We start from the raw sequence: 14,284 nt of genomic DNA, 5'->3' as shown, positions 1-14,284 counted from the left end.
GAATGGCAGGCAGTGACCAGTGGGGTACCACAGGGATCAGTGCTGGGACTGCAGCTTTTTACAATATATATTAATGATATAGAAGATGGTATTAGTCATAACATTAGCAAATTTGTTGTGGTTCTGTTCGCCGAGCTGTAAGTTTTTGTTGCAAACGTTTCGTCCCCTGGCTAGGTGACATCATCAGTGCTTGGGAGCCTCCTGCGAAGCGCTTCTTTGATGTTTCCTCCGGTGTTTTTAGTGGTCTGTCCCTGCCGCTTCCGGTTGTCAGTTAACAACTCCATCCACAAACACATCGACCTGGACCCAATATACCAACCACTACAGCGGACAGCTGAAACTGACAACCGGAAGCGGCAGAGACAGACCACTATAAACACCGGAGGAAACATCAAAGAAGCGCTTCGCAGGAGGCTCCCAAGCACTGATGATGTCGCCTAGCCAGGGGACGAAACGTTTGCAACAAAAACTTCCAGCTCGGCGAACAGAACCACAACAACGAGCACCCGAGCTACAAATCTTCGCACAAACTTTGAATAGTACAGTAATTCATACTGCCAGGCAAGCCATTGAAATTAGTTTCTGCTTACATTTGGAAATGTTAACTGTAATTGAGAAGTGTCTCATATGACTTCTTCTTGAAATAAGGTGTCAGTTTCCAACATTGGCTGAATCCACAAAGATAGTAAAGTGACTTCTCCGTTTTATTGTGTCTTATTGTGTCCATTTGAAAAAACAGGTTAGCTTTTGTTGCAAAGTACTGCCCAGGAACAGGTGCATAAGTTGAATGTGCCAAGATGATTGTAGCCGGAGATTTTCAAATAGCTGAGTGAAGAATTGTGCTTGCTGAATAATTGCAAAGAAAATGATATTTCTTCTGCTTCCAAAACTTTCTCTCACCTGTAGTTGTACAAGTTACTTTTTTAAAGATATATATAATTCTCTCAACCTCTCCATTACTTCTTAATAAACAGGTATTTTTTGATGAGTGATATCCAGGTAATTCCCAACTTATCAAACTAATTGTTGTGGAATGGAGATCCATTGTTACTTCTCACCATTTGAGAAACGTCAAAGTAAAAATCTGACCAAAGTTTGGGAAGATTGCTTTCATTTAAGTAACCAATCCTATTTCTACCACTCAGAATCTAATGTAATAATCTGTAACAACAATTCTGTGTTCACTAATGTGCAAAACTAAAATCAACACAAGACCAGATGTGGTTGTGATGGTGAGTTTATTTCAAACAATGTGAAGATTTTGTAACTTTGGGTTATCTCATTTGTAGACATTTCTAATCACTTTTGTTTTTCAGTTTTTGTTTCCATCGTCATCATTCGCAATGCAATACTTCACCTTCTTTTGCTGCTGCTTTCATGTTAGCAAATTTAGTAATGCATCTAGGGCTTAAGTAGTTAAGACATTGGCAAAATTTTCTTCATAACGAGTAGGGCAGATCTGCATATTTCACATTTCTATCTCCCTCTGATAACCTTTTCCGCCTTGCTAATCAAAATTCTATCTACCTCAACCTTAACAATATTTAAGACTCTTAATTCAACAACATTTTTGAGGAAGAGATTTCCAAAGACTCATGACCTTCTGTAGGAAAGAAACGCACATCTCTATATTAAACCAGCAACCCCTTAATTTAGAAAATAACTGACCCTAGTTCTAGATTCTCCCACACAAGGAAACTTTGTCTCCACACAGACCCTGTCAAGACCCCTCAGATTCTTATATGTTTGAATCAAGTCACCAGACCCTTCTAAACACCATTGGATTTAAGCCTAACCTTTCCAACCTATCCGTATAAAACAACACTCCCTCTCCAAGCAATGTCTAGTTAACAGTCATTGAACATCCCTTCAGTCCCTTCATCCAAATCATTAATATAAATTCTAAAACGCTGAGGCCCCAGCACTAATCCTTTTGACACACCATGCAATACAGCCATGCCAACCAGAAATTACCCATTTATATCTGTTTACTGTTTCCTGTTTGCTAGCCAATCTTTTATCCATGCCATAATGTAACCCCCGTACCATGAACCTTCATTTCTACAATGACCTTTCAGTATTTTCTAATGGAAATTTTCATGAATCTGGGAAATTTGATTAGTCAGAATGAAAAGCAAAATGTAGCACCCATGTTTCAAAAAGTAGCTTTCAAGAAAATCTCAAGAACAGCTCTTGAAGAAAAGAATTGTTTTGACTCCTAATGTAAGAATAAATGATCTGGGTCTTGCATGAAGTAGCAATCATCATCGGATTTCAACTCTGGTCAAATCTTCCTATGTCCTGACCCTGCTCCATGTGTTTTGCTGGTCTTCTAGAAAGGTAGAACAGTATTGCAGGGAACACTGGGCAACCCCTTTATATGGAACAATCTACGGTAAAGTAAGTTTATGTGACCCTGTGAATGCTGGTTAATGGGTGAATAGATGGGCAGAATGGTGGGGTGGGGGAATTAAGTGGGCTACGTGGCAGGTGTGTGAGGTAGCAGGAGCTCATGCTTTCCTTGATTTGGAGATGCCACTGTTGGACTGGGGAGAAGCGGCGCTCTGAAAGCTAGTGTGCTTCCAATTAAACCTGTTGGACTATAATCTGGTGTTGTGTGATTTTTAACTATGCTTTCCTTGTACTTTCACTTTAACACCTGTATACATGTAATTTTTGGATTTTCTAACATCTTTTCATTATCTCACTGAAGTGATCTTTCATACCATTTAACAAGTTCCTGCTCCTCAATTATGTGTATAGAAGCTGATTCTACCCATTAACAATGAATTGGTAATTGGAACATCTGTTACTTCCTTTTCTCAAGTTAATTTCCTTCCAATTTACTTATCTTTAGGTTTTTCAAAAAAACAATTTAATGGGATGTGGCTGTTGCTAATAAGACCAGCATCTTCTGTCTATCCTTAATCACTGAAAGAACTGTGGATGCTGTAAATCTAAAACAGAAATTACTGGAAAAGCTCAGCAGGTCTGGCAGCATCTGTGAAGAGAGATCAGAGTTAACGTTTTGGGTCCAGTGACCCTTCCTCACTCTGATCTCTCTTCACAGATGCTGCCAGACCTGCTGAGCTTTTCCAGCAACATCTGTTTTTGTATCCTTAATCACCCTTGAATTAAGTGCTTGCTAGGCCATTATAGAGGCCATTAAAAGTCAACTACATTGCTGAGGGTCTGGAATCATATGTAGTCAAAATGTGTGGTGCTGGAAAAGCACAGCTGGTCAGGCAGCATCCGAAGAGCAGCAGAGCTGACGTTTCAAGCATAAACTCTTCATCAGGAATGAGCTCTTCATCATATGCAGGCCAGACCAGATAAAATAGCAGATCTCCCTCACAAAAAGACACTAGTGAATCATGTCGGTTCTTATTATAGTAGTGACAGTTTTGTGAGAATTCCGTATGTATTAATTGAATTTAAATTCTTCCAGCTTCCTAAGTTGGATTTGAACCAAAGTCTCTACAATATTAACCTGGGATTTTGGATTATTAGTCCATTACCACTAAATAATTGTTTCCCCTCAGTTCTGAAGAAAGTTGAATTACATGAATGGCCCTGTCATCTACTTCCTGCAATTATATTTATATATTACATTTATATACCATGTTTCGCATCCTTGGGATGAACATAGGAATACAAGATATAGGACATTTGTCCCCTCAATTCTGCTCCACCCTTCTTTAAGACCATGCTGCATGTGCCCCATAGGAGATGTGCAGCTCCTATTTCTTGCCGGTCCTTATAGCACCCAACTCCTCAATATTTAAAAAATCAACTACTTCCTCTGTCAGCGATGCCTGTTGAGTTTGCTCTTCTATTTAATATGATCATAGATGATTGAACACTTCAATACCTTTTCCCCACACTATGCCGCAACCTGTTACTCGACTGGTAATCAGAAACCTATCTACCTGTACCTTAGACATACACAAAGATTCAGCTTCAACAGTCCTCTGGATGGAGAATTCCAAGATTTAAGAAAAATAAAAATCACAGAAGGTGTAACACCTGCTCATTTACCTCCTCCCTTCTCACCATCCCAAGCCACAGCATACCTACCAGATAAAGCAGTGATTTCTCTGTACTTCATTCAATCTAGGCTACTGTATTCACTGTTCACAAAATGGTCTCTGCTACATTGGGAAATGAACCGCAGACTGGGTGACCACTTTGCAGAGTGCCTGCTGTTCTGTCCGCAAAAATGACCCAGAGCTTCCATGCTACTTCAACTCATCGCCACGTTCCCTAGGCAATATCTCTGTCACAGGCCTGCTGCAGTGTTCCAACAATCCTCAGCTCAAGCTCGGAGAACAGCATCTCATTTTCCACCTGGGGACCCTGCAGCCAATAGGACTCAACACTGAGTTCAATAACTTTAGAGCCTGATTACATTCTTCCTTTTTTTTTACCACCCCACACGTGGTCCTGTTTTGACATTGTCACTTCTAGCACAGTCACTTATTCTTACGTACTTCGAGGCCCATTATCATATGATATGGATTACAGCTCACCCATTGTCTCCTGCTCTTAGATCTTCTGTCTCCTTGATTACCTCCACTTTCATTTATCTGTCTTTCTGTGTACCATCTCCACCCATCCACTCATCTCTCCTCACACGAACACCTTGCTCCCTACAACTTCAGTCTTCAGCATAAATACCATTTTTTCTGAGCTGCTAACAGTTCTGATGTAGAGTCCAAAATGTAAATTTTGCTCTCTTCCCACAGATGCTGCCAGACCTGCTGAGTTTCTCCAGCAAATGCAGTTTTTGTTTCAAATATCTCCACATCACAGTTCCAAATAGAATCTCCCTTATTTTTAAATTGTCGTTCCAGTACCTGCATCTGCCCTGTTTATGCCGTTGAGTATTTTGTAGCTTTCAATTAGATCACCTCTCAAGCTTTTGAAGTCTAGAGAGTACATGCCTAGCTTTCCCAATCTCTCTTTATATGACAGTACGGCTATCCTGGAACAAGTCTGGTGAGCCTTCATTGCATTCCCTGCATGGCAATAATTTCCTTCTTGAGGTAAGGAGATGAAAATTTCATGACTACAAAACTCAAGGTGCAATCTAAGCAAGCTCTTTTACAATTGAAGCAAGACTTCAGTACTCTTGCATGCAAATCCTCTTGTGATGCAAGTTAACATTCCACTAGCCTTCCTCATAGCTTGCTGCATCTGTATGTTAGCTTTTAGTTAACTTTATTGACAATAACACTTAATACATCAACACTTTCCAACCTCAGATCATTTAAGAAATACTCGCATACGTGTTCCTACTACCAAAGCGCAAATGTTTTGCAAATCACATGAACATTATCAATGTTGACTGATGGATATATGTTGGCAAAGGAATCAAAAGAGCTTCTTCAAAAGTGTGATGATATTATTTACATTCACCTAAAAGTGCAGACAATTTAATATCCCATCCAAATGATGAGAACTTTGAAGAGTTTATCATCCTTTACTACTGCATTTAAGTGTCAGCTTGAAGGCTTAAGTCTCTAAAGTGGGACATGAACATATAACATGAACAGTTATGAAGAAGGGTCATTGGACCCAAAACATTAACTCTGATTTCTCTCCACAGATGCTGCCAGACCTGGTGACCTTTTCCAAAAGTTTCTGTTTCTGAATATATGACACTCTGACTCTAGAATGAAATTACCCAGCCAAAGCTGACGATAAACATTTTTATTATTATACAGTCATAGCCACCCACTCTCAATCTTATCAAAAGGCATTCTGGCTACTGCACTGACTGATGCAGTAACTGCGGCATGAAGTATGATTTTGTGACGGTGGAAATTTATGGGTGAGGCTTTTCTGTGGAACTATGTCAGTCAGTTTTAACAGTGCATCCTGTTAATTTAGTGAGTGTTTTAGTTAGATTTACCTTATATATTGAAGAAAATTAATTGGACCAAGAACTGTTTGATATCTTGGGGGATTTGATCATAGAGGAGCCTCATGTCAGAACATTGTTCTTCCATTGAAAACAATAGGAAGACAAGTGCACATAGGAATGTCAGCCTGTCCAGGGCAAAACACATTTTTCCTGCTGTCTCGAGCTGCTGCTGTGAATGAAGAGGTTGAAAAGAGTTTATGACATGGAAGAGAAAGAATTTGTATTTATATTTCCAGTTTTCTTCAGAGGTGAAAGGCAACATAAATATTACATTTGTTCTGCTGCCAGCTGTTAGAACACCCATCAACTACATAAATCTAGAATAGGCATGTCAGAGGTGGAGCAGATTGTGTTTTTGACTACTACTGAGCTGAATATTACTGTTTCCTTTCACAGGCCAATAAAATGGTTTCGCATATGTTGCTGGTATTGAGTTTTCCTGCCATCAACTACATAATGTCCACTATGTCATTGACCCTTGCAAATTGCCCACAGTGACCGCAACAAACACAGTACTTGTGATGGCTCCAAAGGCACTGTGAGGTATGGAATGGATCCCCTCAATGCCTGCATGTGAGTATAATGTTGGAGACTACTGCATGCAATGGTAACTTTCATGGTTAATGTGGAGCTGGTTTGGAAAAGATTCATAACACATGAAACAATCCCAACAGACTGTTCTGTAGTGGTGCCCGACCAAGTAGGTGGTTATTCCATAAAGCCTTGAGAACGCCATATATTGTCAGGATGTTGTATTTCTTATTCATAGAATCCCTACAGTGTGGAACAGGCCATTGAGTCCACACCAACCTTCCAAAGAGCATCCCAGCCAGACCCAAACCCCCTACCCTATCCCTGCAACCTCATATTTCCCATGGCAAACCCACCTAGTTTGCACATCCCTGAACACTATAAGGGCAATTTGGCATGGCCATTCCTCTTAAACTGCACATTTTTGAACTATGGGTGAAAAGCAGAGAACCCGGAGGAGACTCATGCAGACAGGGGAGATTGTGCAAATCTCCACACAAATAGTTGCCCAAAGGTGGAATTGAACCTGGATCCCTGGAGCTGTGAGGCAGCAGTGCTAACTACTGACCCACTGTGCCACCCGCTTTTGGGCAAAGGAGTGTGTGCAGTTGTCATTTGCAGGATGTGCCAGCATGACCCTTCTCCAGCTAAGAGCCTGTTCTGTTCCTTATTTTCCCAATACAGATCCCTATGAGCAAAAGCCATGATTGCAGCTGTAGGTAGATTGATGGTCATAGTGGCTGTCTTGCTAAGAAGACAAAGGTAGATGCAGGAGGAGCAGCTACAACATCAAGCCTCGAGATGTCATAAGCCATCCTCGAGGCTGAGGAGCATTTAGCTCAGGCAGGGATTGTAACTGCAAAGCTCCTCACAATGGATTGGGGCCGTGGGAGGGTCAAGGTTCACCCTTAACTCATTTTCCTGGATAAATGAGGCAGGACGTCAATAAAAGCTCCTTATGGAACAACGTGACAGAACTCTGCTGCTTGCTGGATCAGGACTTGAGGTCTGCAGGATTGGGAGGCTATCTTCTCCTGGTAGCTGTGAAGGTGCTGGAGGCTTTGAACATTTATGTGACTAGCTCCTTCCAGGGAGCAATGATGACCTGTATGGGATCTGTCAGTCATCTACCCACAAAAAGTCATCAGCACAGTAACTGGTAACGCCTGTGCACGATCACATGGTTCATTTTTATCCCAATGTCAAAGCTCCAGCTGGTCAGTGGTATTTGTAAACATAATTGACTTATTATAGGCACAAGGTTATTTCAACTACACAAAACGTCACTTTGAATGGGCCATATGGCTTTATGACTCTGTAACTTAAGGAATAGGAGCAGGAATATTTTGAGGAATGTTCATTCAAAATGTACCAGATCATTCTAAACGATCATGGCTTATCTGCCCAAGGCTTCAATTCATCTCCCACAGGAATCCATCATAGCCCTAAACTCCCTGATATTTCAAAAATCTATCTATCCCCTCTTTAAATACTTCCAGTGAGCTAGCCTCAACAACTAGCTCACGGTAGGCGGCACGGTAGCACAGTGGTTAGCACTGCTGCTTCACAGCGCCAGAGACCCGGGTTCAATTCCCGCCTCAGGCGACTCTCTGTGTGGAGTTTGCACATTCTCCCCGTGTCTGCGTGGGTTTCCTCCGGGTGCTCCGGATTCCTCCCACAATCCAAAAATGTGCAGGTTAGGTGAATTGGCCATGCTAAATTGCCCGTAGTGTTAGGTGAAGGGGTAAATGTAGGAGAATGGGTCTGGGTGGGTTACGCTTCGGCGGGTCGGTGTGGACTTGTTGGGCCGAAGGGCCTGTTTCCACACTGTAAGTAATCTAATCTAACTCTCTCAGTAGAGAATTTCAAAGATTATTTATCCTCTGACAGAAGAAATTCCTTTACATTTCAGTTTTAAATGAATGTCCCCTTATTCTGTAACTATATCCCTGGTTCAAGATTTCCCCTATTAGTGGAGAATTCATCTCAAAATCTACCCTGTTAACTACCTCAAAATCTCAATAAGATCACCCTTCATTCTTCTAAACTCTAATGAATAAAACCTAACCTTTCACCATTCTTAATAGGTCAACCCCTTCTTCCTAGGAATTTGTCTAGTGAATCTTTTTTGAACAGCCTCCAGTGCCAGGCTATGCTTTCTTAAACACAGATAAATTATACACAGTACTCCAGATGAGACCCCACCAACACCCTATAATTGTAACAAGGTTTCCCTAAGTTTAACTCCAACTCCATGGCAATAAAGGCCAAATTCAGTTTGCTTCTTTAATTACTTGCTGCACATGCTTGCAAAACTTTTCAGTTCATGCACCAGAATACTCAGATTCCTCCATGCTGCACTTCATTTTGAGTGTCTCTTCGTTAAATAACAGTCTGTCTTTGATTCTTTCAATCTCACAATTTCCTACATAAGACTCCATCTGCCATGCTTTTGTACAAATAGGAAGTGTTTCATTTGCATAATTATCCACATAAAGTGTAACCATTGGTTCCACTTACGGGAGGTGTAAAACTGCTATGACTCCTACATTCTGGAGCACTCTCATGAACCTGCTGCATTTGAGGACCCAAGTGCCTTACAAGGCTGGTTGTTGGAGGACAGGGTTTGCAATTGTGATCATGGCTGATGACATCATTGCACAATCCTCTAACTAATGCACCCATCACCTACCAATGTTTTGACTCAGTCCAGATGGTAAGGCTATTGAAGATACATTTGCTACTTGGACCAGTCTGAGGAACACTGTAATGTATTCCAGACAGAGTGTGACACATCATCCTGATGTGCTGTGTACAATTAGAGCAGGTAATGAGGTTATGTGTTGTATGCTGAGGAATGGGAACAATCTTCCAAGGAGGAACAGGAGGACAAAGAGCTGAATGAAACTCCTTTCATGCTCAACTGCATTGACACTGTAAACCAGACACCTGGTCCCAGTAGATGACAGCTGAATAACTGTGTCATGTAAAATAGTAATTGGTGATTATGCCAGCTATTCATTTCCAGGGTGAGTCAAGCTGCAGCCTCTATTAGGTTTGTTTAAGTTAATTATCTGAATTAAACTCCATCTGCCACTTCTCAGCCATTGACCCATCTGGTCAAGATCCTGTTGTTTGGTGTCATCTGCAAACTTACTAACTATACCTCTTATGCTCACATCCAAATCATCTATGTAAATTACAAATAGTAGAGAACCCAGCACCCATCCTTGTGGCACTCCACTGGTCACAGGCCTTCAGTCTGAAAAACTACCCTCCACCACCACCCTCTGTCTTCTACCTTTGAGCCAGTTCTGTACCCAAATGGCTAGTTCTCCTTGTATTCCATGAGATTTAAACTTGCTAACCAGTCTCCTGTGGGGAACCTTGTCAAACGCCTTACTGAAGTCCATATAGATCACATCTACTGCTCTGCCCTCATCAATCCTCTTTGGTACTTCTTCAAAAAAACTCAATCGAGTTTGTGTGACATGTTTTCCCACGCACAAAGCGTGTTGACTGTCCCTAATCAGTCCTTGCTTTTCTAAACACATGTACATCCTGTCCCTCAGGATTCCCTCCACCAACTTGGCCACCACCGAGGTCGGGCTCACTGGACTATAGCTCCCTGGCTTATCCTTACCACCCTTCTTAAACAGTGGCACCACGTTAGCCAAACTCCAGTCTTCTGGCATCTCACCTGTGACTAACAATGATACAAATATTTCAGCAAGGGGCCCAGCAATCACTTCCCTAGCTTCCCACAGAGTTCTAGGGTACACATGATCAGGTCCTGGGGGTTTATCCACTTTTATGTGTTTCGAGACATCCAGCACTTCCTCCTCTGTAATCTGGACATTTTCAAGATGTCGCCATCTATTTCCCTACAGTCTATATCTTCCATATCCTTTTCCACAGTAAATACTGATGCAAAATATTCATTTAGTATCTCCCCTATCTCCTGCGGCTCCACACAAAGGCCGCTTTGCTGATCTATGAGGGGCCCTATTTTCTCCTTAGTTACTCTTTTGTCCTCAATGTATTTGTAAAAACCCTTTGAATTCTCCTTAACGCTATATGCCAAAGCTATCTCATGTCTCCATTTCTTTAGCTATCCAGCATTCCCTACACCTACCAGCCTTTCCTTTCACCCTAACAGGAATATATTGTCACTGGACTCTCATTATCTCAGTTTTGAAGGCTTCTCATTTTCCAGCCGTCCCTTTATATGCGAACATTTGCTCCCAACTGGCTTTTGAAAGTTCTTGCCTAATACCGTCAAAATTAGCCTTCCTTCAATTTAGAACTTCAACTTTTAGATCTGGTATATCCTTTTCCACCACTTTTTTAAAACTTATGATTGCTGGCCCCAAAGTGCTCCCCCACTGACATCTCAGTAACCTGCCCTGCCTTATTTCCCAAGAGTAGGTCAAGTTTTGCACCTTCTCTAGTACATACATCTACATACTGAATCAGAAAATTGTCTTGTACACACTTAACAAATTCCTCTCCATTTAAACCCTTAACACTATGGCAGTCCAGTCTATGTTTGGAAAGTTAAAATCCCCTACCATAACCTTCAGCTCCATCTATTTGCAATCTGTATCAATGACCCGGATGCACTGATGGATAGTACTATAGCCACATTTGCAGATGACACTAAAATAGATGGGATAGTAAACTGCAATGAAGAAATAAGAAATAGGTTAGGTAAATCAGTCAAACTTTGGCAGATGGGGTTTGTCATGGATAAGTGTGTGGTTATCCAGTTTGGTGAGAAAAATAAATCGGCAACTTATTTTGTAAATGGAGGGCACTTCGGTGCAGAGGGATCTGGATGCTGTCATGCCTGAATCACTGAAAGTTAGTGTAGAGGTACAGCAGGTAAGAAAGAGTGCAATTGGAATTTGAAGTATAAAAGTAAGGTTGTATTGTTGCAACAATACAAAGCACTGGTGAGACCAAATCTGAAGTATTGCATTATGTTTTGATTTAATCCTCGTTGTTAAGGAAGCATGAAATTGCATTGGAGGCAGTTCAAAGAACATTCATTAGATTAATTCCAGAGATGAAAGACGTGTCGTGTAAGGAGAGATTGAGCACTTTTAGGCCTATATTGGCTAGAGTTTAGAAAAATGAGAGGATTTAATGAGATTTAATTGAGGTACATAAAGTGCTAAAGGGAATTGACAAAGACGTAGAGCAGATGTTTCCATTTGTGGAGCAAACTAGAATGAGAGAGCATAGTTTAATGACCTCTCATAGCTAAGGACTGGCAGATTTAAATAGAAATAAAGAGAAATTACTTCTCTCAAAGAGTTATGAATCTGTGGAATTCACTACCCCTAAGTGCAGGATACTGAATATATTTCTGGAAGAGATGGACAGATTTTGACTTAGTAATGGGTCAAAGGATTATGACAAACAGACAGGGAAGTAGCATTCAGATTAGAATGAGTACAGACATAATCTTATTGAGTGACAGAGCAGGGTGATGGGGTTGAATTTGCTTGCTCCTTATGTCTGTAATGCTACTTGAAGATAAAGTTGCCATAGTCTTAACAGACCATAGGGCTGCTATCTCATTAGACAGTGATGACTGTCTAATGAGATGACTCATTAGACTTCAGGTGAAGGTAGAGTTTGAGAAGGAGACACCTTCATGGTAACCTTGGCCCGTGCAGGAATTGAACCCACATTGTTGACATCACTTTGCATTGCAAACCAGCCAACTGAGCTAATGGACCCCCTTCTTGAAGCAATAGCTGATGTAGGTAGTATGATCCAATTACTAGTTTAAGGTTCCTATGTTTGGCCAAGGAAAAGTTTCAAAGATTTTCTCTCTTTTTTTGTCAGGTATGAGAGAAGACACAACTGGAGAAGAAATATTTAAGTTACTGTATAATTTAATGGAATTGGAATTGCTTAAGTGGAGAACTGAGTTGCTGTTTACAGGGATGGTGCTACCATTATAACACGCAATACAAGAGGAGTTGTTGCAAAAATCAGCATCCTAAACCCATAGGTAATCGTAATTCATTCTATGTTGCATGTCTATCTGTTTCTTCAAAATAATGGAATTCAACTTAAATGCTGGCCGAGATTTAGAGTACTAAAGGTGGAGGTAAACATTTTCAGGGACAACTAACAGCCTGCCTCCACTTGTGAGAAAATGTGCCAGATCAATAGCAAGAGACAATTGAGAAACAAAACCATAAGGAGAGTCATGGAGTATTTGGATTTATGTGGTTCAATGCTGGATGACAGCAATATGTTGTGTTGTTATCCAACAAAACAATACAGCTTGCAAAAGTAAAGCAACATCTCAGAAGAAAACATTTCAAAAATAAAGATAAGTCACAAAATTTATTTGGTTATAATAAAGAACAGTACAGTCGTTAGAAATAACAAATGATGAAGATAACATCAGTTCCTGGAAGTACTCTGAAAGCATCTTTCTTAATGTCCCATTTGCTAATAACAATGGCTAAAAGCAAGAAAGTCTGTACTGTCAGAGAGAAGCTGATCATTCTAATGGATGAAGAAATGTGTTAAGTGATGGTAAGTGAAGACACTGCACAAAAACTGAAGGCTCTATCATTTCTAATGCCACAGTCAACAAAAGGATTGATGAACTTTCAGGGGAGTTGTAAAATATCAAATGACAGAATGGCTTTGAAATTCTAATTTACAATTTAATGTGCTGAGACAACTCATGGCAACTGCTAGCTTCTGCATTATTGCAAAGTCTTCAGAGTGCTGTGAACAAGAAGTATTTTTAGAGTCACATTCAGCAATGCATCTGATCTTAGGGCGGATGATGCTTGGATGAAAGAACTACTGTCTGTTCTTTCCATGCACAACCCTGCATTGGCAGAAAAAAATTCTGATCAGTTACGGTTAACAAATCTGTAAGGGTGCAATTGAATGGTACTTACAGTAAGTGACATGATTTAGAAAGAAAACTGAGATTTTGAAACTAGACCAAGCAATCAAGCTTCAGAAACGTTTCTACTATGAACTGAACTTCTAGATTCACACACAACAATGGTTGATGGTGTGAATGAAAAGCTTATTGCTCATCTTCCAACCTTGGTAGAGTACTTCAATCTCTATTTTTAAATGTAAATACAGATTTGTCCTGTTCGACCATAAAACCATAAGAAATAGGAACAGGAATAGGCCGCTTGCCTCATTCAGCCTGTTCCAACATTCAATAGGATCATGGATGATCCAACACATCTGGTTTCTGCTTTCCTGCCCTTTCCCCATAACTCTTGACCCCCTCAACAAATCAAGAATCTATCTCAGCCTTAAATATACACAAGGACTCTGCCCCCACCGCTATAGGTGGCAAGGAGTTCCAAAGACTCACACCCTTCTGAGATAATATTCCTCCTCATCTCAGTTTTAAATTGGTGCCCCTTATTTCTTAAAATATGTTCTCTGGTCCAAACTCTCCCAAAAGGGGAAACATCCTCTCAACATTGACCCTGTCAAGTCCTTTAAGATTTCAAAATGCTTCAATAAGATCACCTCTCATTCTAAACTCCAGTTAGAAAAGTCCTAATCTATTTAGCCTTTGCTCATAAGACAATCCTTCCAAATCAGGGGTCATGCTAATGAACTTTCTCTGAAGTGCCTCCAATGAAATAATATATTTTCTTAAATTATGGATCAAAAAACTGCTTGCACTACTCCAAATGCTATCTCATCAGAACCTTGTACAGTTGCAATAAGATTTCCTTACTCTTTTAGTCCAACTCCTTTGAAACAAGGGCCAACATTCAATTAGCCTTCCTAGTTACCTGCTACACTTGTGTGCCA

At 40.6% G+C, this 14,284-nt stretch overlaps 1 long non-coding RNA gene across 1 annotated transcript in view; it reads left to right on the top strand.

The window, feature by feature from the left end:
• LOC122550672 overlaps positions 1–13,781 on the top strand; it is a 29,803-nt gene extending 16,022 nt beyond the window's left edge. Inside the window, exons 2-3 of the long non-coding RNA XR_006311911.1 lie at positions 6,323–6,499; positions 12,314–13,781. This is a non-coding gene — a long non-coding RNA (uncharacterized LOC122550672). The remainder of the gene's footprint in view (positions 1–6,322; positions 6,500–12,313) is intronic.
• The last annotated feature ends 503 nt before the right edge of the window (positions 13,782–14,284 follow it).

This window comes from Chiloscyllium plagiosum, chromosome 6 (genome assembly GCF_004010195.1).
Source record: "Chiloscyllium plagiosum isolate BGI_BamShark_2017 chromosome 6, ASM401019v2, whole genome shotgun sequence".
NCBI lineage: Eukaryota > Metazoa > Chordata > Chondrichthyes > Orectolobiformes > Hemiscylliidae > Chiloscyllium > Chiloscyllium plagiosum.
This window is presented reverse-complemented; position numbering and strand designations above follow the sequence as displayed.